Source organism: Prionailurus viverrinus, chromosome A2 (assembly GCF_022837055.1).
Source record: "Prionailurus viverrinus isolate Anna chromosome A2, UM_Priviv_1.0, whole genome shotgun sequence".
In the NCBI taxonomy this organism is placed as follows: domain Eukaryota; kingdom Metazoa; phylum Chordata; class Mammalia; order Carnivora; family Felidae; genus Prionailurus; species Prionailurus viverrinus.
In genome coordinates this window covers 74,058,887-74,085,802 of record NC_062562.1, presented here as the reverse complement: position 1 = coordinate 74,085,802, position 26,916 = coordinate 74,058,887, and the positions used below count along the sequence as shown (strand labels likewise).

The following is a 26,916-nucleotide window of genomic DNA, read 5'->3' as shown; positions in this document are numbered from 1 at the left end:
AGGAAAGAATTTCAAACCGAAGAAGCTAGTAGCTAATTGCATTTTCCAGGAGGGTGAACTCAGTGTATTTTAGCTATTTAATATACTAGAATATTTAAATAAAGTCCTCCCTCCCCAATTAGTGTGTACCTTCAAGAGTGTGCTTTGACATAGGATATGGATACCTGTGACTGTTTGCCAAAGGTGTACTTTAAACTACATTTCAAATTCATTTAGATCACATGCAATTAGAGAACTCAGCTCTTAAGCTTTGACATAGGGCTGTGTTCCATGGATATACACTATTATTTTTTTTTTAATTTTTTTTTTTAATTTTTTTTTTCAACGTTTATTTATTTTTGGGACAGCGAGAGACAGAGCATGAACGGGGGAGGGGCAGAGAGAGAGGGACACACAGAATCGGAAACAGGCTCCAGGCTCTGAGCCATCAGCCCAGAGCCCGACGCGGGGCTCGAACTCACGGACCGTGAGATCGTGACCTGGCTGAAGTCGGACGCTTAACCTACTGCGCCACCCAGGCGCCCCAAGGATATACACTATTATAAAGTCAGAGGCATTTCTCACAGCAGCCTTAACTTTGTGTTTTGTTACTAGAGCAAGATTAAATGTGACATGGCTATGAAAGTACAGGTTTCCTGTTCATCCCCACCAGCCCCCCTCCCCCGACCCTGCTGCCCACTATAATGGTATACAAGAGAAGGGTTTGTATACTGGCTTTTTTCACATCCTAATTGTGTTCTTGTAGGCAAGGTGCTTACCCTTACCGAGCCTTGGTTTATTTCTCTGAGAAGCCGTAATATGATCTTCCTTTAGAGCTTGATTATGGAGATTAAATGAGACAATATGTGTCAACTGCTGAGCACAGTGCTTAGAGAATGGTAATGGTAGCTATTATTTATATTAAATGACAGATTTCTTACTTTAATATTTCTTAATTTAAGATGACTAGGTGACTGTTGACACTGCATAATACAAGGTCATTATGGGCAGAGTTAAACAGTAACTACTTACAAATGTTGGATAAATGAACCACAGCCTTTTAACATCCACAGGGTAGCCCATGGGTCTGTTGTGCATGTGTGTGCAAGACTTTTTTTTAACTACTGTTTTTCTTGCATTCTGACTTTGCTTGAAGAGGATTAATGCAGATTTTGCTAATGAGGTTTGTGAGAAGGGATACTAAGGATGATTATTAATTAATTAATTGTTTATTTCAATAATACTGAGCACCTACAATGTACCAAGCATGGGGTGACAGTGAAGAATAAGACATTGTCTCTGCCCCTAAGGAGCTTACTTGTAGCTGGGAAGACAATCAAGTTAGCGATGGATACGGTAACAGAGTAAGTGCATGATGATATGGGCATGAATGAAAGGGGCATCTAACTGGTTTTGGGAGACTAGAGATTTCCCAGAAGAAATCTGAAGTCTGGTGACATAGTGATGAGGGCATTGGACTAGCAGCAGAGGGAGCAGTGAAAGCATCTGGAGAGGTTTGTCCACCATGTTATGAAACGTGAACACCATGCTACGGGCAGGAAGGAACGTCTGAAAGGTTTTAAGTACACAAAGGCATCTGTGTTCAGAAATACAGTTTTGGTAGTAGTGCAGAAGGAAGAAAGGTTGTGGGTAAGACGACCAGTTAAGAGGCTGTTGCAGCACTCTGGGCTCAAGGCAATGGTGGTTATGGGGATGGAGACAAAGCGAACAGATACCAGATCTGTTAAAGAGTTAGAATTGAGGTTACTTGGTCTCTAATTGAAGGTGAGGGTATATGAAAGATGGAGGGTTAAGTCCCAGGTTTTTTACTTCAGCCTCTGGGTAGATGTTGGTGCCATTCATTGAGATAGGAAATGTGAGAGGAAGAACAGCTTTTGTCTGGGGAATTGGGGAGATGATGAGTTCTTTTTTAGACATATTGATTTTTTTTAGTGCTTATGGGATCTTCAGATGGAGATCCCTCCCTGCCATACCATCCCAATATCTGTAATTTAGGAAAGGAAACTTAGGAAAGGAAAGGAAAGGAAAGGTCTAGCATGTGTTTGATTTCCCAGCAGGCAATCTAGTCAGCTTTTGGGATACCAACAAAGCTTAGGCACCTCATACCTCAAAGAAGAGAGAGAAAGTTAGAAAAATCTAGAAAGAAGTTACTTAAACTTCAGCATACTTTTAAAATTTTGTGTCAGTTTAAAAGTAAAATTTTATTTTGTTGTTTAGGGTTGTTTAATTTTGAATGGCGAAGGTGGTGGGAACTGGAAGTACTGATCTGTGAATCATTGGCATAAAGAGGCTAATTAAAGTGACCATGTGGAAGAAATTATCCAGGGAGGGAATGAAGAGCAGTAGTTTTCTCTTTGCACATTGGAATCTTTTGGGGGAACTCGAAAAAAAATTCTGATGCTTGAGACCTATCTCTAGAGATTCTGACTTAATTGATTCAGGTTGACCTGGATCAAGGTTTGAGAAGCTCTGGCCCAGAGTGAGGAGAGATCCCAGGAAAGAATATGGATGATCGTGACACTTAAGAGTAAGACAGGTGGCCTGACTCAGAGTCCAAGGAAACACTCTTCAGGGACATTGGGTATAGCTGCCTCGTATGTGCTTGACTCAGATAATTGAGTTCAAAGACCAACCAACCAACCAATCTTCAATAATCTCCAGAGTCTCCCATCACCACCACCATCCCTCCTGGGATGTATAGGATAACAATGAGTGCTATGGATAAAGACTCTGAGACTAAGCCTGCATGCTAGAGAAGGGAGCTTGGCAAGGAATTCCTACATGTATCTGGCCTTAGTGTGTGTGTGTAGTTATCTCTTTCTGTTGTAGTACTATATAGCTGTGAGTATTAAAGATTACATCCAACTTAGGAGGAAAGTTGGAAGTAGAAGCTTAAGTCTGGAAGCAATAATATAGTTCTACAAAGTTGAGATGTAATTCACATACCACAAAATTCATCCTTTAAAAATATGCAATTCTGGGGTGCCTGGGTGGCTCAGTCAGTTAAGCATCTGACTTTGGCTCAGGTCATGATCTCACAGTTCATGAGTTCAAGCCCCGTGTTGTGCTTGAACTGTTCAAGCTGTGCGCTGCCCGCTTAGAGCCTAGACCCTGCTTTGGATTATGTGTCTCCCTCTCTTTCTGTCCCTCCTCCACATATGCTCTGTTTCTCCCTCTCTCTCAAAAATAAACATTAAAAAAACAATGTTAGTATATTCACAAGGTTGTATAACTGTTAGTACTATCTAACGCCAGAAAAAAAATGTAGTTTTGACCTTTGTGATAGGATAAGAATTTGCTTTTAGTCACTTGACTTGCAAAATATAATTTAATCTAATATATATGAAAACAGTTCTAGTTTTAAAAATTACAAAGTGAAATGCAAAAAAAAAACAAAAAAACCCCACCCTAACTCATTTTAAAAAACTGCTGGCACTGAGGTATTTGCTAAAAGTATATCAACTCACTAAACAACACCAAAAATATCCATTATTTAAAAAAAAAAAAAACAAAGCACAACTGTTATTTTACTTCCATACAATGAAACCCAACATCATTTGCCATGAGTAGTAAGAGTAAGAATAAATATAATGGAAATTAAGAAAGTAAGATTTAACTAAAGCAAAGATATTTCTTTTTTTTCTTTTTTAAAATGATTTATTTTTGAGAGAGAGTGAGAGAGAGTGGGGAAGGGGCAGAGAGAGAGAAGGGGACAGAGGATCCAAAGTGGCTCCGTGCTGACAGGAGAGAGCCTGATGTGGGGCTCAAACCCATGAACCAGGAGATCATGACCTGAGCCAAAGTCGGATGCTTAACCGACTGTGCCACCCAGATGCCCCAAAGATATTCATTTTCAGTATCTCACAGATCTCTCCCGTTATGTCCATTTACCTCCATCACTGCTGCCCCTAGTCTGGGCCATCATCCCTCAGAATCCTGCAGAATCTCATTGTTCCCTTGCTTTCACGCTTGCCTCGCAAACCTTGAAGACCATTCTTTTTTTTTTTTTTTTTTTTTTTTTTTTTTTTTTAATTTTTTTTTTTCAACGTTTATTTATTTTTGGGACAGAGAGAGCCGGAACATGAACGGGGGAGGGGCATAGAGAGAGGGAGACACAGAATCGGAAACAGGCTCCAGGCTCTGAGCCATCAGCCCAGAGCCTGACGCGGGGCTCGAACTCCCGGACTGCGAGATCGTGACCTGGCTGAAGTCGGACGCTTAACCGACTGCGCCACCCAGGCGCCCCTGAAGACCATTCTTTAATTGGCCTTCCTGTCTCGCACGATTTGTCCTGGCTTCCCTGCCCATGCTCATCTCCTACCATTGTCTTCTGTCTATACTGCACTCCATGTAAACTGCCTGCTTTCATTCCCTCAGATGAATCACTCTTCTTTTAGCCCCTAAGCCTTTCTTTCTGACATTTTTTCATCTCCCTGGGACACTCCTGTCCTCATCTCTTTGCCTCATAAACTCCTACTTATCTTTTAGTCACCTCCTCGGGAAGTCTTCCCTGACCACATTCTCATACTTCCTGCTCTTGCCTACTGAGTCAAATCTTCTTTATAAGACTTTATCTATATGTTGTGTGTGTGTGATTATTTGTGTAATGTTCATTATCTGTCTTAATAGATCATAAATTCAGTAAGAACAAGGGCTTGATCTGTTTTGCTTATTCTTGTATTCCCCACACATAGCACGTTGTTTGGCACATAATAGGTTCTCACTATATATTATCTTAAAAAAAAAATGAGTGAATGAGTACTTGAATGGACCCATTGTCCTTGATTGGTTGTATTCTGACTTCCATATTCTTTCTTGTTCTCTCTTGACTGGAATGCTTCTCTTACACTGAGCTGATATAATGATGGCATAGAGTTTTCATCTTCTGTCTGCAGTTGCCTGAAGTTCAGACTTTAAGGACAGAGTATATTCTCTGGCTGAATATCTATAGCTAATATTAGTGTTGATCATAATTTACCACTACTCAGAATTAGGCAACATGAAATTGAAGAAAATCCATTTTCCTATAATGTACCGATTCCCCAAGTTGCTGATTTTCAAAATCATCTGGAGACCTTTTCAAAATGTAAATTCCTGGGTTTTGGGTGTCCCAAATTAGAACTTTTGATTGGGGCCTGGATGTCCATATTTTTGGCAAGTTCTCCAGGTAGTTCACATCCAGTGGTATTAGCACTGAACTGAAGAGTGACAAATGGGAACCAGTAATTTAGAAAATGTGGCAAGATGCTGATGTAACTGTCTTCCCTCTTTGTCTTGGAGGTAGGGTGGAGCATGAGGAGGGAGGTGAGTATTATTACACATTTCTCTGGCTTTTGTGGAAAGAAAACTTCTAAGTTGAGCTCTTTCTGAATAAACTAAGGCTCAATGTCTATATCAATATCTTCACAATTTCTTCCATCGTATTATCAGATATCCTATCCTAGCCCTGGCTTTCCATTTCCACATTGCAGCAGTGTGGTATATAATTGCTTAGCAATTTTATATACATCTACATCCAACCACTCATGGAATGTTACAATAGACCATTGAGAGAAGGAAGGAAGTTCAGATGTGGTAGGGCCATGCTAAGGAATGACTGTGCAGTGGCTCAGGTCCCTAAGAAGGAGGATGGGGCATTAGTCCAAGTCATATATTTAAGAGACATAGAAAAGTTGTAACCATTTTGGGTTTATTGTGAGCAGGAGATGGCAGGAAATGGAGAAGGAGTATTGGATGGAGGCCACAAGGAAAAAACTAGGCCCAGAGATTATGATCTCAAGGATCAGTTGCAGTAGACCCTAGGTTCCTATAACTGTGGGACTACGTCAAGAATGGGGGATGGTTGTGGAAAGGAGGAAGGCAACTGGTGACATCTAGCGGCATTTCAGAATGATGGCGAGATTAACTGAGGTCATGGCCAAGGTGGAGTCCATATGCAGGGAGTATGATACTCCATGCACCAACATCCAGGGAATATGATATTGGACAGGTGGCAGAAATTTAGTTCAGGACACATGGTTTGTGCAGCCCTGGTGTTGTTTGTGTAACACACAGTACTGCAGCTAAATTGGGGGTAGGGGAAGGTGAGGCACCCGGGCACGTTGGATCTGGGATTTAGGGTAGTTTGCAAATATCTGACTCTACTCGCTAGTGGGAGTAGAGCTTCTGATCTACTGATCACTGGTACTCCACAGTGATAGTAGAAAGTGAATAGTAGAAAGCTGTCTCATCATATCTGCCTCCCTTCCCCCTCAGATTAATTAGTAAAGGACACCTAGAGGAGGTAAGTAGAAAACAAGAATGGTTCTTGCAAAAGCCAGGGAGGGATCAGTTTTAAGGATGGACCGGTTTCCTTTCCATACTTTCTCTGAATACTTTGGTTACTAAGTTGCCCAAATTAGAAGCTTTGTGGTCAATCTTGAATTCTCTTCTTTCACTTTATCTATCCTGATGTGATATTGATTCTACCTCCTTAACATCTCTGAAATCTCTCTCCTCTCCTTTCCTTAGCTGTTCTCTCTGCCTCTCTGCTCTCCTTGCTCCTATGCCTCCTTAAAGTTTTCTTTCTATACTTAAAAACTGTGTCACCACCCAGCCGAGAAGACTTCCCTCCGACAAATTAGTGATTACCTCTGACAAATTAGAGAAGAATTTATTGAATATATCTTGGAGTTCCTATATGCAGCCATGCTCATTATTCACGGACTCTGTATCGTCAATTTTTCTACCTCCTGACATTTATTTGTAACCCCAAATCAATACTTGTGTGGTTTCATGGTCATGTGCAGTGTTGCACTGAGCAGCAGCGTTGTCTGTCATGCATGTTCCCAGCTGAAGTCAAACACGGCTATGTTCTTTTCTTAAACTACAAACTGGTGCCCTTTTGGTGGTCTATTTAGTAACTTGGTTTTCACATTTTTGTGCCTTTTCTTGTGCTTTTGCTGTTTAAAATGGAACCCAAGTGTAGGGGTGCCTGGGTGGCTCAGTCAGTCAAGCGTCTGACTTTGGCTCAGGTCATGATCTCATGGTTTGTGAGTTCAAGCCCCGCGTCTGGCGCTGTGCTGACAGTGTGGAGCCTGCTTGTGATTGTCTCTTTGTCTCTCTTTGACCCTTCCCCCCGCTCTCTCTCTTTCAAAACAAATAAATAAACTTAAAAAAAAATGGAACACAAGTGTAGTGCTGATGCACTATCTAGTTTTCCTAAGTGCAAGGAGGCTGTAATGTGCCTGTTGGAGAAACTACAAGTGTTAGATAAGCTTTGTTCATGCATGAGTTTAGTGTTGTTGGCTGTGAGTTCAGTGTTAATGAGTCAACAATATATATTAAATACGGTGTCTTTAAGCAGAAACACACATAACACATGTATCAATGAGTTGATGAAAATGTGACCAGAGGCTCTCAGGAACCTAACTGTGTATTTCACCTAGGAGAACAGCTCAGTATTTGCTAACTCAGTGCTCTCTGTGACTTTATTGAATATAACTACTGCAAATAACAAGAACTGACTGTATATGGACTCAATTAATTCTTACACGCATGCTACTATGATCCCATTTTTATAAATGGAAACCCAAGCTTATGGAAGTTAAGTAAGTTCCCCAAGGTCATGTAAGTGGTGTACCTGGAGCTGGAACTGAGGACAGTTTGACAGCAAAATTCATGCCTCTAACCATTTGTCTCTGTGGTCTAAAAGCCTTAGCATGGCAGATGAGTTCCCTTACTAGCTGGCCCTCCCTCCCTTCTAGGTTCCCTTCTCCACTGCTCCCCTCTCCATGGCAGAGTGCCTGAGCTACAGCCATATGGGACAAATGTAATTTTCTGAAAATGCCATCTTCCTTCAGGCCTCTCTGCTTTTGGCCATGCTATTTTCTTTGTATATATTACTTTCTTCTTATTGTAGGCAAATATATACACATTCTTCTTGCATTTCAGTGTTAACTTTAAAAAGTCCATCAACATGGAAAAAGTAAAGCAGATTGTAAACCATGTGCAGAGTGATACCCCTGGGATCTGCATGCCATGGTGGTGATGATTAACTCATGAGATCCCTGAGGACGGAATAAGTGGGACTCTGAACTCTACCTGCTCTTTCCTACATGCAGGTTCTTCTAACTTTGCCCAATCTGGAGGATCAAGAGTGATTTTCCCCAAGAGGGGGTAATTGCCAAGTCCCTCTATATGAAATTGATTGCTTTATATGTAGCTGGGGTTACAGTGTCCCTATACCTAGGGGTCCTCACTTGCAGGGGTTCATTTCACTATGCTTAGGATGTATGTAGAGGGTAAAATGTGTGTGTGTGTGTGTGTGTGTGTGTGTGTGTGTGTGTGAGAGAGAGAGAGAGAGAGAGAGAGAGAGAGAGAGAGATGGAGACATGCCTAAAGGTTAACTGTGGTTATCTCACTTTTAAGAGTTGGGATGATTCTCATTTTTTCTTTTGCTGCTCAGTGTTTTCTGAACATTTCTACAATTTGTGTATATTACTTTTTAATAAGAAAGAAATGTTTTTATAAAGCACCTCAGCTATAATTTGTATTTGTGCAAAAATGTGAGCACAAAACATGCTTGAAACCAACAAATAACAAGTTTAGTGTTAATTTATGGAGGAACTATGGTGTGTTAAACACTTCACCTTAAGTGACTCTTAGTAACATTGTACAACATATATTATGATTATTATTTTACAGGTGGAGAAACTGATGCTCAGAGAAATTATATGACTTTCCCAGAGACTTTTGTAACACAGAGCTAGACAGTCCCAGCTCAAAAGACCATAAATATTTCTTTTATACAATCGTTTTTCTTATTATGAACATTAAGAAACAATGCAAAAAGAATCCATTTTGACCAAGTTCTCAGTTGTGATTTAGCCAATGCACTCTCTCTCTTAGTTCCTTAAAAACAGTGTGTTGCTAGATTAGGGCTCAGTAAATGCTGATTGGTTATTTTTCATTTATTTTTCATAAATACAGTGCAGGATGAGCCAGGAACTCTTCTTTATGCTTTGCGTTCTGTGCTTTGTTTGTTCAGTTTCTTCTTTTGATTTCTCCTACAGTTTGTGGGCGCGTAGTCAGTAAGCAGCGATGCCAGTGAAGAAAGAGTATAGGAAAGGTTACTATAGAAAGAAAGTCAGTTGTTAACCTTCAGGAATGCAGGTGTGGAGTCAGGTTAAAGGCAAAGCATGACTTCCTCGGTGCTTCAAGTTTCTAAAAGTAATCAAAGAAATGGAGACAACGAATTCATTATATTTTGTTTTCTCTACCCTGGCTAACTGAGCAAATTTGGGAACTTGACAAAATGTTACACATTGTTGAAAAATATTAATAAGAAGTCTCAGCTGTGCAACAAACGTCATTAAATTTAATATTTTTAGAAGATGTCTCAGTCATCAAAGAATTTTGGTATTGTTTCCTTAGGATCTTAATCGTCACTGCTCAGAGGTAACATTCAACATTGTACTGATATTCAAACAGATTATTAAAAAAACTCCCATTTCATTTCCTGAGGTACAGGAAGAAAAGACTCTTCTGATTTTCTCCTCCCTAATTTAAAAATCATGTTCACAGGAAATTCTTTATAATTCTTTTAAATAAACAGGAAACATAATTATTTGCTTGAGGGTGTATATATATATGTGTGTGTGTGTGTGTGTGTGTGTGTTAAAAATAGTATAGGTTGAGGAGTACAGTGTTTTTTTTTTTTTTAAATCAGGATTATGTAACATGCTTCAAATGAGATCCAGGGTTGTGTGTGTGTATGTGTGTGTGTGTGTGTGTGTGTGTGTGTGTGTGTTTTCATGGTTACTGGCTTGAGGGTTTTTTTGGTTGTTGTTAAGTTTTGTTTTTCAATTTTATTTTTCTGACGCTCTTCCTGTTTTCTTATAAGTTCAGTGATGGAATAAGAGTTGAAGAGCTGGCAGATTCCCATGGAGACAGTCTTTGTAACATCATCTTTCAGGTGTCTGTTTCTTTCTTATTAGTCATCTGGAATTTTGAAGACTGATTGAGGCCATTACAAAATGCCTCGTACTCAGAGACATCACTATAAGCTTAAACATACAGACATCACAATGACTCTAAACCCGTATCTTTCTATAAAAACATTGAATGTAAATGGATTAAATGCGCCAACCAAAAGACATAGGGTATCAGAATGGATAAAAAAACAAGACCCATCTATTTGCTGTCTACAAGAGACTCATTTTAGACCAGAGGACACCTTTAGATTGAGAGTGAGGGGATGGAGAACTATTTATCATGCTACTGGAAGCCAAAAGAAAGCTGGAGTAGCCATACTTATATCAGACAAACTAGACTTTAAATTAAAGGCTGTAACAAGAGATGAAGAAGGACATTATATAATAGTTACAGGGTCTATCCATCAGGAAGAGCTAACAATTATAAATGTCTATGCGCCGAATACTGGAGCCCCCAAATATATAAAACAATTACTCATAAACATAAGCAACCTTATTGATAAGAATGTGGTAATTGCAGGGGACTTTAACACCCCACTTACAGAAATGGATAGATCATCTAGACACACGGTCAATAAAGAAACAAGGGCCCTGAATGAGACATTGGATCAGATGGACTTGACAGATATATTTAGAACTCTGCATCCCAAAGCAACAGAATATACTTTCTTCTCGAGTGCACATGGAACATTCTCCAAGATAGATCATATACTGGGTCACAAAACAGCCCTTCATAAGTTTACAAGAATTGAAATTATACCATGCTTACTTTCAGACCACAATGCTATGAAGCTTGAAATCAACCACAGAAAAAAGTCTGGAAAACCTCCAAAAGCATGGAGGTTAAAGAACACCCTACTAACGAATGAGTGGGTCAACCAGGCAATTAGAGAAGAAATTAAAAAATATATGGAAACAAACGAAAATGAAAATACAACAATCCAAACGCTTTGGGATGCAGCGAAGGCAGTCCTGAGAGGAAAATACATTGCAATCCAGGCCTATCTCAAGAAACAAGAAAAATCCCAAATACAAAATCTAACAGCACGCCTAAAGGAACTAGAAGCAGAACAGCAAAGGCAGCCTAAACCCAGCAGAAGAGAAATAATAAAGATCAGAGCAGAAATAAACAATATAGAATCTAAAAAAACTGTAGAGCAGATCAACGAAACCAAGAGTTGGTTTTTTGGAAAAATAAACAAAATTGACAAACCTCTAGCCAGGCTTCTCAAAAAGAAAAGGGAGATGACCCAAATAGATAAAATCATGAATGAAAATGGAATGATTACAACCAATCCCTCAGAGATACAAACAATTATCAGGGAATACTATGAAAAATTATATGCCAACAAATTGGACAACCTAGAAGAAATGGACAAATTCCTGAACACCCACACGCTTCCAAAACTCAATCAGGAGGAAATAGAAACCTTGAACAGACCCATAACCAGTGAAGAAATTGAATCGGTTATCAAAAATCTCCCAACAAATAAGAGTCCAGGACCAGATGGCTTCCCAGGGGAGTTCTACCAGACGTTTAAAGCAGAGATAATACCTATCCTTCTCAAGCTATTCCAAGAAATAGAAAGGGAAGGAAAACTTCCAGACTCATTCTATGAAGCCAGTATTACTTTGATTCCTAAATCAGACAGAGACCTAGTAAAAAAAGAGAACTACAGGCCAATATCCCTGATGAATATGGATGCAAATATTCTCAATAAGATACTAGCAAATCGAATTCAACGGCATATAAAAAGAATTATTCACCATGATCAAGTGGGATTCATTCCTGGGATGCAGGGCTGGTTCAACATTCGCAAATCAATCAACGTGATACATCACATTAACAAAAAAAAAAGAGAAGAACCATATGATCCTGTCAATCGATGCAGAAAAGGCCTTTGACAAAATCCAGCACCTTTGCTTAATAAAAACCCTTGAGAAAGTCGGGATAGAAGGAACATACTTAAAGATCATAAAAGCCATTTATGAAAAGCCCACAGCTAACATCATCCTCAACGGGGAAAAACTGAGAGCTTTTTCCCTGAGATCAGGAACACGACAGGGATGCCCACTCTCACCGCTGTTGTTTAACATAGTGCTGGAAGTTCTAGCATCAGCAATCAGACAACAAAAGGAAATCAAAGGCATCAAAATTGGCAAAGATGAAGTCAAGCTTTCGCTTTTTGCAGATGACATGATATTATACATGGAAAATCCGATAGACTCCACCAAAAGTCTGCTAGAACTGATACATGAATTCAGCAAAGTTGCAGGATACAAAATCAATGTACAGAAATCAGTTGCATTCTTATACACTAACAATGAAGCAACAGAAAGACAAATAAAGAAACTGATCCCATTCACAATTGCACCAAGAAGCATAAAATACCTAGGAATAAATCTAACCAAAGATGTAAAGGATCTGTATGCTGAAAACTATAGAAAGCTTATGAAGGTAATTGAAGAAGATTTAAAGAAATGGAAAGACATTCCCTGCTCATGGATTGGAAGAATAAATATTGTCAAAATGTCAATAGTACCCAAAGCTATCCACACATTCAATGCAATCCCAATCAAAATTGCACCAGCATTCTTCTCGAAGCTAGAAGAAGCAATTCTAAAATTCATATGGAACCACAAAAGGCCCCGAATAGCCAAAGGAATTTTGAAGAAGAAGACCAAAGCAGGAGGCATCACAATCCCAGACTTTAGCCTCCACTACAAAGCTGTCATCATCAAGACAGCATGGTATTGGCACCAAAACAGACACATAGACCAATGGAATAGAATAGAAACCCCAGAACTAGACCCACAAACGTATGGCCAACTCATCTTTGACAAAGCAGGAAAGAACATCCAATGGAAAAAAGACAGTCTCTTTAACAAATGGTGCTGGGAGAACTGGACAGCAACATGCAGAAGGTTGAAACTAGACCACTTTCTCACACCATTCACAGAAATAAACTCAAAATGGATAAAGGACCTGAATGTGAGACAGGAAACCATCAAAACCTTAGAGGAGAAAGCAGGAAAAGACCTCTCTGACCTCAGCCGTAGCAATCTCTTACTCGACACATCCCCAAAGGCAAGGGAATTAAAAGCAAACATGAACTACTGGGACCTTATGAAGATAAAAAGCTTCTGCACAGCAAAGGAAACAACCAACAAAACTAAAAGGCAACCAACAGAATGGGAAAAGATATTTGCAAATGACATATCGGACAAAGGGCTAGTATCCAAAATCTATAAAGAGCTCACCAAACTCCACACCCGAAAAACAAATAACCCAGTGAAGAAATGGGCAGAAAACATGAATAGACACTTCTCTAAAGAAGACATCCGAATGGCCAACAGGCACATGAAAAGATGTTCAGCGTCGCTCCTTATCAGGGAAATACAAATCAAAACCACACTCAGGTATCACCTCACGCCAGTCAGAGTGGCCAAAATGAACAAATCAGGAGACTATAGATGCTGGAGAGGATGTGGAGAAACGGGAACCCTCTTGCATTGTTGGTGGGAATGCAAATTGGTGCAGCCGCTCTGGAAAGCAGTGTGGAGGTTCCTCAGAAAATTAAAAATAGACCTACCCTATGACCCAGCAATAGCACTGCTAGGAATTTATCCAAGGGATACAGGAGTACTGATGCATAGGGGCACTTGTACCCCAATGTTCATAGCAGCACTCTCAACAATAGCCAAATTATGGAAAGAGCCTAAATGTCCATCAACTGATGAATGGATAAAGAAATTGTGGTTTATATACACAATGGAATACTACGTGGCAATGAGAAAAAAATGAAATATGGCCTTTTGTAGCAACGTGGATGGAACTGGAGAGTGTGATGCTAAGTGAAATAAGCCATACAGAGAAAGACAGATACCATATGGTTTCACTCTTATGTGGATCCTGAGAAACTTAACAGGAACCCATGGGGGAGGGGAAGGAAAAAAAAAAAGAGGTTAGAGTGGGAGAGAGCCAAAGCATAAGAGACTGTTAAAAACTGAGAACAAACTGAGGGTTGATGGGGGGTGGGAGGGAGGGGAGGGTGGGTGATGAGTATTGAGGAGGGCATCTTTTGGGATGAGCACTGGGTGTTGTATGGAAACCAATTTGACAATAAATTTCATATATTAAAAAAATGCCTCGTACTGCAGATCATAGACCTTACATCTTTAATTAACTAATGTTCACACAGCACTGTGCAATTGATTAATAAAATTGGCTGTTGAAATATACTGAATGGTTAGCTCTTTCCATATTTTTCTCTTGTTTCCACACGAAATGCATTAATCGGATTTAAAAAAATATGTGCCATAGCTGATCTCAAGCACTTTTTTTCTTTTGAGCTCTTTTTACATTATTTACCATTTATATAGGCATAGCTTTCATAGTTTTGCTTCTTCTGATTTTCCTGGTACATATATATTCCTGAAGGATATAGATTTATTTCTCAGCTGGAAAACACCGTTCAAATGTCATTTTCATTCTTTTTTTTTTTAATGTTTATTTATTTTTGAGACAGAGAGAGACAGAGCATGAACAGGGGAGGGGCAGAGAGAGAGGGAGACACAGAATCTGAAACAGGCTCCAGGCTCTGAGCTGTCAGCACAGAGCCTGATGCTGGGCTCGAACTCATGGACCGTGAGATCATGACCTGAGCTGAAGTCGGACGCTTAACCGACCGAGCCACCCAGGCGCCCCCATTTTCATTCTTAATAGAATTAATTTTTTATGTCAATGGGAAAAATCTGTAAAATTATTCAGGCAACTAAACCAACATCTATATCAGCTTTGAAAGAGAAACTTAAGGATCATAGAGGATGCTTTCTAAGAAAACAGAATATTTAATGAAGAATGCTCATTTGTATGAAAAGGTACTATCTGTTGTAAAAAACAGCAACAACTGTGACCTAAGGAGCAGATACATTCTTAATCAGATAACTGTGAAAAATTCAATACAAGTAATTTAGTCATGTTGCCCTCTAAGAATTCATAATATCAAATCCATATTGAGTTAAAAAAAATTTTTAATCTTTATTTACTTTTGAGAGAGAGAGAGAGAGAGACAGAGTGCAAGTGGGAGAGAAACAGAGAAAGAGGGAGACACCGAATCAGAAGCAGGTCCCAGTCTCTGAGCTGTCGCGGGGCTCGAACTCATGAACTGTAAGATCATGAGCTGAGCAGAAGTTGGACATTTAACCAGCTGAGGCACCCAAGTGCCCCTCAAATCCATGTTGATTTTTAATAAAAATAAGTTGCAGCACAAATTTATAAAGACGGGATTATTAGCTGAAATAAAGTAAGATTTATATCAAATTTAGATCAGTGAAATGTAACCTTAAAGTTTTATAGATTTTATCCCTGAAGAGCATTATGAGACTTTAAGTCACATCCTCATAACTTGAGGATATTAATTTTGAATGCGAGAAGTTTTCAATGGGAGAGTATGTATTTTTGAAAAAGGAATATAATACCAGGAAGTCCTCATATTTAAATTAGGAAGATACTGTCTGTGGACGTCATTCTGTCTATATATGTGTATTTCTGATTGTCCTTGATATCGGAAGTTGAATGTGAATTTATTTTTGTAAGTAACAGCAGAGATAGACAAGTGATTTATCTATGATTGACTCATTCCGTTTGTGGCAAATCACTTTTGGAAGTATTTTCAGGGGTTTTGACAAAATAACTGAGTTTTAATAGAAATGAGTCAATGACAAGAGTAATAGAAATCTGTGAGGATGTTTAGAATATTCTGTAGATAAAAAGTATATGCAAGTTGAATTCATTATCATAAAGAGTTCACTTGGGTAGGTACAAAATAGCTGTATTAATTTTTTTCTTTTTATGCCTGCAATTTATCAGCATATATACCCAAGGCCCCCATTCATATTTGGTCAAATACAAAAATGTTCTGGTAAATATTTTTTACATTTTTGCTGTGAAGTAAGATTTGAAGTTCCTCGTGAAGCATCTGAGTTACATGAAGCCCTATTAAAGTTGCACAACACTACTGTATAAGCCCATAGGGCAAGACTTTGATAAAGTGTGTCAGGTACTTTGCTGGGCAAGTGCTTATATAGGAAAGATCCAGGAAAGAGGGATATTAATCTAGCCCTGAGGAAAAGCTATTTCTGTGTTGAAGATGTCAATAATTACAGTTTGAGTTAACATTTATATGGTGATATTTGCATGTATTTTCTGGTTTAACCTTCAAAGTGACCATCTGAGGTATGTGTTGTTATTTTATACACGAGGGAACTGAGGTTCAGAGATATGAATTGCCTTAAGTCATAGATGAGCAAAGTGAACTTAACTCAAGTCTCCTGGCTCTATATTCTTTATTTTTTCTTTCTATCAAGTGGAGACAGAAGCAAAGTTTGCATCCATATTAAGGGGATCAGCATAAATTTTATGAGACAGGCAATGCTTCAAAACCTTCAAGGAAAGGCAAAATCTAGGAACTAGGGATGTCACAAACTGAATGAGTGATCGCCCAACTGGATTCAGCCTGTGGATGAGTTTGGTGTGAGTAGTCTGGTGTTTTTTTAAAAAGTCTGAATTTGAATGCCTTAGGTAGAAGAAGCATTTTCTGGTTGTCTCAGTCTCCACTACTCTCTATTATTCTCATCTGACTGCACTCATTATATCATCTGCTTGGACTTGGATGTTCTTTGAATATGCAGTCCTGAGCTGAATGAATCACATGACCAAAAACGATCACATGGAGGAAAGGATGAAGGGTGGACGTAGAGAGCAGTTTCATCTGGCCTGAGCATAGCTTTTTATCCAGGGGACCTTGGCAGAAAGTTGCCAAGGACCAGATTACGGATGCTACTTGTCCCTCCACCTCCCCCAACCACCCCACCTCTTCCATGAAAACTAGCCTTGATGAGTTGGCCGTAGTCCAAGGGAGTAGGAGTATATCATGATCTATGAGGCACAGTCCTTGGAAGGGAGGTCCTGAAATTTCAAGCTTAATTGAGGTAGGCCCAATTTCTTGGGAACGCACTATTGTATAGACAGGGTCACAATGCTGTCTTCTGAGGTTGGAAAAGCAATCACGGTAAGTGAGTTAAGTTCCTGAGTATTGCTCTAAACATTGGCTGATGTTACTAGTACACTTTAATGGGACACTGGAGGCATGTTGTTGTATAGATACATTTTTTAAGGGTCGGGGAAGAGTAGAAATGTGCAATCAGTTTTGTTTTGTTTTGTTTTTGTATATGTGTAAGGTTGTTTCCTGAGATACCTAATTAAGGCAAGTCCCTTTGATTGGATACTTTGTGGGGACAGTTGCTTCTTTTCTTCCAATGGACTTTGGAGCCTTTGGAGAAGAAATAAGGTTATGAGAAATTACCTATGTATATTTATGTCTGGATTCTGAAATCATGAACTTTTTTTCCACCTCAGGGCCTTTGCACATACTTTATTTCCTGCATGTAATGTTCTTCTCCATTCTTAATGAAGCTGACTTGTTTTTATCCTTTAAGTTCTTTACATATCAGCACAACTATCTCTCCTTTGGGAGATTGTCTCTGACCTATCTAAAAAGTAAATTCCTAACTAAACCTCATCTAAAAAGTAAGCTCCTTCCACCTTTATTTTGTTGTGTTTTTTGTTGTTGTTTTTGTCTTTTGTTATTTTTTTGTTATTTTTTGTTATTTTTTGTTATCTTTTGTTAATTTTTACCATAGGATTAATCAGTTTATAATTGTTTTGTCTATGTACATATTTGTGGAAATGTAGCCTCAGAGTAACGTATCCCACAGTATTCTCAGAGAATATAAATTTTGTACGGTCAGAGATTATGAATTCAGACTCTAGTTCCATGACAGAATGGATACTCAAATAAGTATGTGTAAATGAATAAATAATGGGAATACAACCGAAGAAAAATAAAACCATGGGTATTGATGGGAAGCCTAAATTCCCAGATTAGATGGAGGATGTGGAAGATGTTTTTCCAGTGTGCATTGTAACAAGAATTCAATGTGTAATAGCAATAGGGAAATCTCATACTACTGCTGAAAATTTCTTACTGCTAAAGTAGAATATTGAGTAATTCTTTAAATATTGCATAATTAATACATTTTGAAGGTAGAAAGTTTAAATGACAGAAAAGGCTGCAAAGGGAAAATAAAACTTTTAGTTCCCCCTAATTCCATTTAATCACTATTAATACATTCTTACATGTCTTTCTATAAATTTTATATGTGTATATATCTGTCATTGATCTTACTTATCTCTAGTTATCCCCTTGTTGTCTAAACCATTTTGATTATAATAGAAGTATGGTTCTGCTATTTGCAATTTTCATTTAGCGTATCTTGAATATTTTCTCATGTGAACCCGTAAGGATATAATGACTTGTTTTTTAACAATTGCATAAACTCTCTTAAAGTGTCATTTGATTACAATTTCCCTTCTGTCTGAAGAACTTCCTTTAGTAATTCTTTTGCAGGTCTGCTGGCTACAAATTCTCTTAGTTCCATTCATTTGAGAATGTCATTATTTCATCTTTATTCCCGAATGGTAATTTTACCGGATATAGAATTCTGGGTTATGGTTCTTTTCTTTCAGCATGTTGAACATGTTTCAGTTTCTTTTGCCTTTCATGGTTTCTGGTAAGAAACCCGTAGTTATTTGGATTATTGTTCCCTTATAGGCGATGTATCATTGTTCTTTGGCAATTTTCAAAGTACTTTTTCTTTGTCATAAACTCTCACCTGTTTGATTATGTGCCTGGGCATGGGTTGCTCTGAGTTTATCCTACTTGGAAATCATTCACCTTCTTTAATCTGTTTCACTAAATTTGGGAAATTTTCAGCCATTATTTCTTAAAACATTTTTTCAGCACCAACCCTTTTCCCTGTCTTTCTGACACTTTGAAGATGTAAATATTAGTCATTTTGTTATTGTCCAACAGATCCCTGTTCATTTTTTCTTCATTCTGTTCTGTGCATTGTGTTCATTCTTTCTTCAAACGTTTCTCCCCACTCTGGTTTAGACTGAATAATTTCTATTGATCTATCTTCAAGTACAGTGACACTTTCCTTTGTCATCTATATTCTGCTCTCATGTTCATCAGTGAATTTGTAATTTTGGTTATTGTATTTTTTACTTCTAAAATTTCTATTTGGTTTCTCTCTATATTTTTTTCTGATACTTTCTATTTTAATATTTGTCTCAAGAGTATTAGTATCACTTGAGCATTTTTTAAACAGCTGCTTCAAAATTTTTGTCAGATAATTTTCGTATATGTGCTATTTCATCCTTGATGTATGTTAAATGTCTTGCTCTGTGGTTTGAAATTTTCATAGCTCTTCATATACTGAGCAATTTTGAATTTTATTATGGGTGCTTTGAATATAATGTTGTGGGACCCTGGGTCTTGTTTAAATGCTATGGCAAATTTTTATATTTTTGTTTTAGTGGACATTTGACTTGGTTAAGTTTAGGCTATAAGTTCAAAGTGCTTTCTATTTGGTTTCTGTTGGTTCTAATGGTGGTTCACTTTCAAAGTTTTTGCAGTACTATTTGAATCTGTCCTGCATTTGCACTACTCAGTGGTCTGAGACTTGGGCTAAGGTCTCTGTTAGCTCAATTTTCAAAATCTTTGATATACCAATGAAGGCCATATCTTAATAGGCATAGATAAGGGGTGAACTAAGGTGTTCATAAACAATTTGATAGGATTTCTTCCCAGACCTCTTTCCTTTGTACTACCTTTCTAGTTCTTTCCAGTTCCCTGGGCTACTCTTTATGGTTCTCAGGCCAAAAACTGCCTATTTCTTCAATTACACTAATTCTGGGGCCATGTGGTGGGAGGCCAACCAAGAGAGAGGAAATAAAAGCAAGGGATTTGTTCTTACACCACTGGGACTCCAACGAACAGAGAGCTTCCCCCTCCATATAGTTATAGTTTCTACTTTCATATTACTGGCTGTTTTTCACTGCTACCTCTCCACCCATCGCCCTTTTTGACAATATTACCTCTCTACTAGGGCATGAGAGGGTCAAAGAAAAAAAGAAAAGACAAAAGAAAAGAAAAGAAAAAAGAAAGGAAAAGAAAATGAACCTATGGAAATTTCCCCCATTCACGTTGAACTGTAAGATTTTTTTTTCTTCTTTTTGAACTAGAAGTTTACTTCCAGATCTCTCTTTGTCTGCACCGCAGTGCTCACTTTTAGGATTTGAGCTGTACTGAGTTCAGATCAGGAGGTACTTGGAGGTAAACAGAATGACAAACTCACTGCCAGTTTGATAATACTTTACATTCTGGTGTTTTCTGATCTGCCTGCTGATATTTACCTTTTGAAGTCAAATAGTTGCACAATGCTTTCTGTCCAGGTTTTATAGTTGGATTCATTGGGAGAGAAAACTTGGCCTGTGTTTATTTCCCTTACTGGGAGCTGGAACTCTATCCTATTCATCATCGTTTATAATTATCTATTAATTATGCAGTGTTTTACTCTAAATATGTTTTCTTAGTTCTACCTATTCCCATATCATTTAGTTTAGCTTTCTTATCATCCTGTCTCTGATCTCTGTTTGTATAAGGTTTCACATTGTCCCTACTTTTTTCAGGAGAGTGAAATACTTGCTATGGGAAACTATTTTTTTGTGATATGTCTTCTTCCAGAACATATTCTTCCTTTACCCTCCATGCACTTTCCTAGTTTGTTTTCTTTAAGCAGTGATTTTGCATCAGTGTTGTATAATTGCCTTTAATTTTATATAACTTTGACATGAGATGCTGTATATCAGCTTTCCTTTTCCTCAAATATGGTGTGAATGAATTCCATTTAACATTTTTCCACCTTTTATAGGTGCTGTTGGTATTTATGCTTAAGGATGAAATATTAATGGCTTAGGTTCAATTTGATCTTCTGTTTCCTGTAGGCAGAGAGAGGGGAGAAATGTGATAAAGAGCTGAAAGCCACATGGAGCTGTGGGTTGGCACAGTTGGTGTAAAAGTTTGCACTATTGTGTCTTTCCTTTTTGCTATAATTCCTAAATAGTTAGGAGCACATGGAATTCCCAAGGAAGCTACGTTCAAGTTTTTTATTTCCCCACCTCATAGTTTTTTCTAACAGAGAAAATTAGCCTCACATTTCTGTTTCCTAATATTTCCTACCTTCCCAAGCAGCTATATCCAGATGCCTCCATCTCAAGGGCAGAAAAAATTATTTTTAAAACATAGGGCTTTTATTAAATAGATCATTTAAAAAATATTTTAAGTTTATTAAAGTTTATTTATAAAAATATTAAGATTTATTCTATGTGATTGGTCTCTTCTCTCTTGCTGCTTTCAAGATTCTTTCTTTGTCTTTAGCTATTGGTTGTTTGGTTATGATATGTCTAGCTGTGGAGCTCTTGGTTTATCCAACGTGGAGTTCACAGAGCTTCTTGGATGTATAGTTAGTTTTTTTTTCTTTAATATTTTCATCAAATATAGGATGTTTTTGGCTTTTGGCTTTTAATTCCTTAAATATGTTTTATTTTGTTTTCTTTCTTTCTTTTTATCTCTTTCTCTTCTTCTGTTTCTCTCTTCTCTCCTTTTTCCTTTTGGAATTCTCATTATGCCTATGTAGGTACATTTGATTGTGTTCCACAAGTCTCTAAGGGTTTTTACACTTTTTTTCCCCATTCTTTTTTCTTTCTGCTACTCAGACTGTATACTCTGAATTAACCTATCTTCAAGTTCACAGATGCTTTCTTCTGTTGCCTCAAATCTATTGAGCTCACCTAGTGAAATTTTAATTTATATTATTGTACTTTTCAATTCCAGAATTTCTATTTAGTTCTTTTTATAATTTGTATTTCTTTATTGATATTCTTTATTTGGTGAGTCATTGCTCTCATACTTTCTTTTAGTTCACGAGACATGGTTTCTTTTAATTCTTTGAAGAAATTTTAAATAGCTCGTTTACAATTTTTGTAGCAGGCTGAATGGTGGTTTCAATGATGTATTCATGTCCTAATCCTTAAAGCCTGTCTTACATGCCAAAAGAGTAATTTATGGCAAAATATGTGATTAAATTAAGGGTCTTGAGAGGTGGAGATTATCCTGGGTTTTCTGGGTGGGCTCTAATTGTAATCACATGCATCCTTATTAGAGATAGACAGAGGAGGTTTTGAGATACACAGAATAGGAGAAAGCAATGTGAAGATGGAGGCAGAGATTGGAGTGATACAGTCTCAAGCCAAGGAGAGCCGGTGATAGAAGGTGGTAGAAACAAGGAAAGGAATATTCTCTAGAGCCTCTTGAGGGAATGTAACCATGCCAGCCCCTCAATTTCAGACTTCTGAGCTCCAGAACTATGTGAGAATAATTTTATGTTATTTAAACCTAGCAAGATCACGATAATTTGTTATGGCAGCCCTAGGAAACTAATAAAGTCTGTCTAGTAAGTCCAATGTCTGGCCTTCCTCAGGAACAGTTTCTGTAGACTACTTTTTTTCCCTGTTAAGGGCCATAAATTTTGTTTCTTTGCATATTTCATGTTTTTGTTGTTATCAGAATTGCACATTTAAAATAATATTATGTGGTGGGTTTGACTTTTGCTGAGTCCTGGGGATGGTGTGTGTCAAGCTCAGAGTGCTGACATCAGTACAGTTCCAAGCCTGGTGACCAGGTACTTGCTTTCAGCTTTCATGCCGCTCTCATGAAATGCAACCCCCACTCTACCTGAGACGTTGGTGGGTTTTGGTCCCATCTGTCCAGATTTCAGCCTGGACACCATACAGAGGGGATGAGGTTTTTATCCTTGCCCAGTTGGCCAGTCAGGTGATCTTACAATGAGATGCTACTCTCCATAAGTATGCTTATTCTATCAGCCACACAAGTCTATTCATTCTTGACTATCCAGCTCTTTGCATTCTTAAACCTGCTACCTATAGAAGCAGACATTTTAGCATATAATTTTGAAAATGCATCTCAGACATTTGGTGACTGTCCAGTAAGACTTGGTTATAGACTTCCAGCTGAAGGTTTAAAGATTTGTTTTTTTAATTTATTTTTCTTTTTAATGTTTATTTATTTATTTTTGAGAGAGAGAGAGAGCATGTGTGCATGAGTGGGGGAGGGGCGGGGGGTTAGACAGAGAACTCCAAGCAGGCTCTGAGCTGTCAGTGCAGAGCCAGACTTGAAACTCGAACTCATGAACCAAGAGATCATGACCTGTGTGGAAATCAAGTATTGGACGCTTAACTGACTGAGCCACCCAGGTGCTCCTAAAGGGTATTTGATTAATTCAAAACCAGAGAACACTGTGAACCCATAGTGCCTCCCCCACTAAAAGACAATTCATCTGGCACTTTCACTGTGGTAATTAGAAGACTTGATTGTAATTTTGATGTAAAGGTTTTATTTATTTTTTTTAGTGTTTATTTATTTTGAGAGAGAGAGATCATTAGCAGGGAAGGGGCAGAGAGACAATCCCAACCAGTCTTTGCTTTGTCAGCACAGAGCCTGATGTGGAGCTCTATTTACGAATCCTTGAGATCATGACCTGAGCTGAAACCAAGAGTTGTATGCTTAGCCAACTGAGCCACCCAGGTGCCCCTGATGTAAAGGTTTTAAATTCACAGAGAGCAGGATACAAAGCAGACATAGTTGACAATATTGACTCTGATAACCTCATTAGCATGGGATCCAACAACTTTGATGTGCTAAAGAAAATTGACATTCCATCTGTCTTTACTGGGGAATCATCAGCTAATTCCCTGAAAGATGAATTCACATATGAGAAAAGGGGCACATTATCATAGTTCCACAAGCTAGTCTTCCTCTGGAATCCCATCTAATCCCTTTCTCATGATAGTGGGCATCTGTCTCACGTTGATAGTCATTTTCATTTAGTAGGTAAATTCACATTAAATATATTTTTAAAAATAACATGGGGTGTTCTAAAAATCATTGTATTGAGTAAAAGGAGTCTTACATAAAGGAGTACATATTGCATGAGTCCATTTATATGATTGGGTCTGGAAAAAGTGAAGATAATCTGGGTAGAAATTTCAGAACAGTGATTGCTTCTGGTGGGGGGGCTAGAAAAGGGTGAGGGATATACTGAGATGGGTATGGGAAACTTTTTTGTTTTGTGATAAGTCATATTCTGTATCTTGAGAGAGGTTTAGATTGCAGAGATTTCTGTAGACTTAAATTTGGTGCATTTCATTGTATATAAGTTTTACCTAAGGGAGGAAAAACTAAGAAAAATACTAAACTCTAAGTAATGATACATATGCTAAAGTATTTGGGGGCTAAAGTATACTGATTATCTGCAACTTACTTTGAAGTGCACTGTTAAAAAATGAAGAGAAAAAAAGATGTATTGATGGATAGATAGGTGATTTAAAAAAGTGCAGTACATCGTTAATTATAGAATCTAGGTAGTGGATATATGTGTATTAAAGAATTTCTTCAACTTTTCACTGTACTTCAAATTTTTATATTAAAATGTAAATAAAGAATAGTATGAGTGCTATAATAAAATAATATTATGCAGCAACTCTGGAAATCAGATTCTTCTCCCTCTTCAGGGTTTGTTGTTGCTGTTTGCCTAATGATTTTTCTGAACTCAGTCTGTAAAGTCTGTACTTGTTGTGTGTGATCACTGAAGTCTCTTCTCTGTTAGCTTGGTGATCAATTAATGATTGGACAGAGATTTGTGTAAGTTTGTGGAACCAGTAAGTCTCCGAGTTTCTGCTGAGGGGCTGTCTGTATGTGTTGTGTATGTCTTTGACACTCAGAAAGGCAGTTGACAATTCTGCTTTACTTTTACTTCCTGCTCGCACATAGCTTCAAGGTCAGTCACAGCTGAGAACTAGGGTCTTCTCAGCTCCTTTTCTGAGCATGTGCACAGCTCTGGAGATGCAAACAACCCCACACATGTGATGGACCTTTTAGATTTCCAGGAATATTTTGGTGCTTTTCAAAGCTCCTTATTGACATTTCACTCCCCAGATTTCCCTTGATAAGCTTTTGCTTAGTCTTTTGTTGGCCCCAGCACTGCCTCAGTCAGCAGTGATGTTAAACAATTAACAAATGCCCCCAAGACAAGGCTATTGGCATTGAGGGAACTCTGAGTTAGGTCAGATAAAAAGAAGCCTTCCATAAAGAGTATACTTATCATGATGAACACTAATTAATGTGTAGAATTGTTAAATCACTATATTGTACACCTGAGAGAAGATGTTAAATGGCAGAGCAGAGTGGAGACCCTCTGTCCCATCCCTGAAACACAGCCAGATCAGCCCCAAACCATTTTTGCACACCTAGGAAATTGATCTGAGGATTAACACAATTTGCATAACTTGAGCCTCCGAGCTTGTCAGGTACACCTTGCCTTGCGGAGAGGTGAAGGGGGGAGAGAAAAGCCGGAGGGTAGCTGTTTTTGTAGAGAGAGGACAGAGAAGGGGGGAGAGTGCAGCACACTGGGAGAGTGCAGGAAAAACACTCCCCCAGAAGTAGTTGGAGAGAAAGAGAGGGAGAGAGTGAAAACACTCACAGGGGACTGAACAAGAAATCTGTTCCCCAAAATCACTGATGGGAAGAAAGGAGAGGGTTTCAGTATCACCAGGATTCTATAAACAGTGGAGTGCAGTCTGAAGTTCCAGAGCTCAGTGGCTGGCTGTGCTCTGGTGAGGAAGTAGGGCGAATCACCAGGAACAGGCAGCAGAGTCTGAGAGGTTCGTGTGCCACACAGGAAGAAGCAGTTCCCCTGCTTGGAGAGCATTTGGTAGAGGGCATAGAGCCTCCCCACAGGCAACAGTCCCAACAGACTCTGGAGAGCAGCCATGTTTGCTGGTATTGGGAAAAAGATGCCAGAGTATGGTGAAACCTGTGCCAGCTGGGTGTTATGATTTGTTATAATCTCTGAAGCTCTGTCGCTGCACTATTGCACAAACATTTTCTGGGACAAGTCGGCACCTGGCCACCCTCAGCAAGACCCACCCCCAGAGAGTTGGCCTGAGTCCATGCTGCAGGGGTCTCTGAAGTGTGTGATTTTGAAATACAACCCCATCTGATATAAAACTCTGGAGGGAGGTGCTGCCTGGTAAGCGGATAGCTTGGACATGGACAGAGTAGAGGCGGGGAGTGGACAGAGGCCTGAGACAAAGGAGGGGCTTAATCGCTGGTGGGTGAGAGAGCAAGGTTCTTGTGCCCAAGACTAGGGAGCTGGGTGAAGCCATTTCTACCTCTCCTGCACACATGCATGCGTGTCACACTGATCCACCCAAGTAATGTAAGCAGCGCCACCTAGTGGAGAATGGAGCCATTACACCAAGTCCCGCCCAACTGCACCCTCTGAGCACATACCCTAGAAGACCAGCACAAGTCCTTCCATCTGCTTAGTGTACTGACTATAGAGGGCTTCATAGTTTCAGTTCTCCAAGACAGACAAGGAAAGAATTATGAAAGCAACAAGGGAAAACAAGTCCTTAAGTATAAGGGAAGACAGATCAGGTTCACAGTAGACCTATCCACAGAAATTAGGCATGCCAGAAAGGAGTGTCAGGATATATGCAACGTTCTGAATTGGAAAAATATACAGCCAAGAATTCTTTATCCAGCAAGGCTGTCATTCAAAATAGAAGGAGAGATAAAGAGTTTCCCAAACAAAAACCAAGTGAGTTTGTTACCACTAAACCTGCCCCAGAAGAAATTTTAAGGGGGACTCTTTGGAGAAAAGATGAAACAAAACAAAAAAGACCAAAAGCAACAAAGACTAGAAAGTACCAGAGAACATCACCAGAAACACCCAATTCTACAGGCACCACAATGGCACCAAGTTCATCTCTTTCAGCACTCACTGTAAATGTCAAACGTTAAATGCTCTAAATGCTCCAATCAAAAGATATATGGTATCAGAATAGATAAGAAACCAAGTCCCATCTATATGCTGATTATAAGAGACCCGTTTT

At 38.7% G+C, this 26,916-nt stretch overlaps 1 protein-coding gene and 1 pseudogene across 6 annotated transcripts in view; both read left to right on the top strand.

Moving 5' to 3' along the window:
* Nucleotides 1-26,916, top strand: part of SUGCT (succinyl-CoA:glutarate-CoA transferase) — a 760,970-nt gene that overhangs the window by 223,103 nt on the left and 510,951 nt on the right. The window lies entirely within an intron of this gene.
* On the top strand, nucleotides 22,791-23,848 carry LOC125160575 (E3 ubiquitin-protein ligase RNF13-like; annotated as a pseudogene).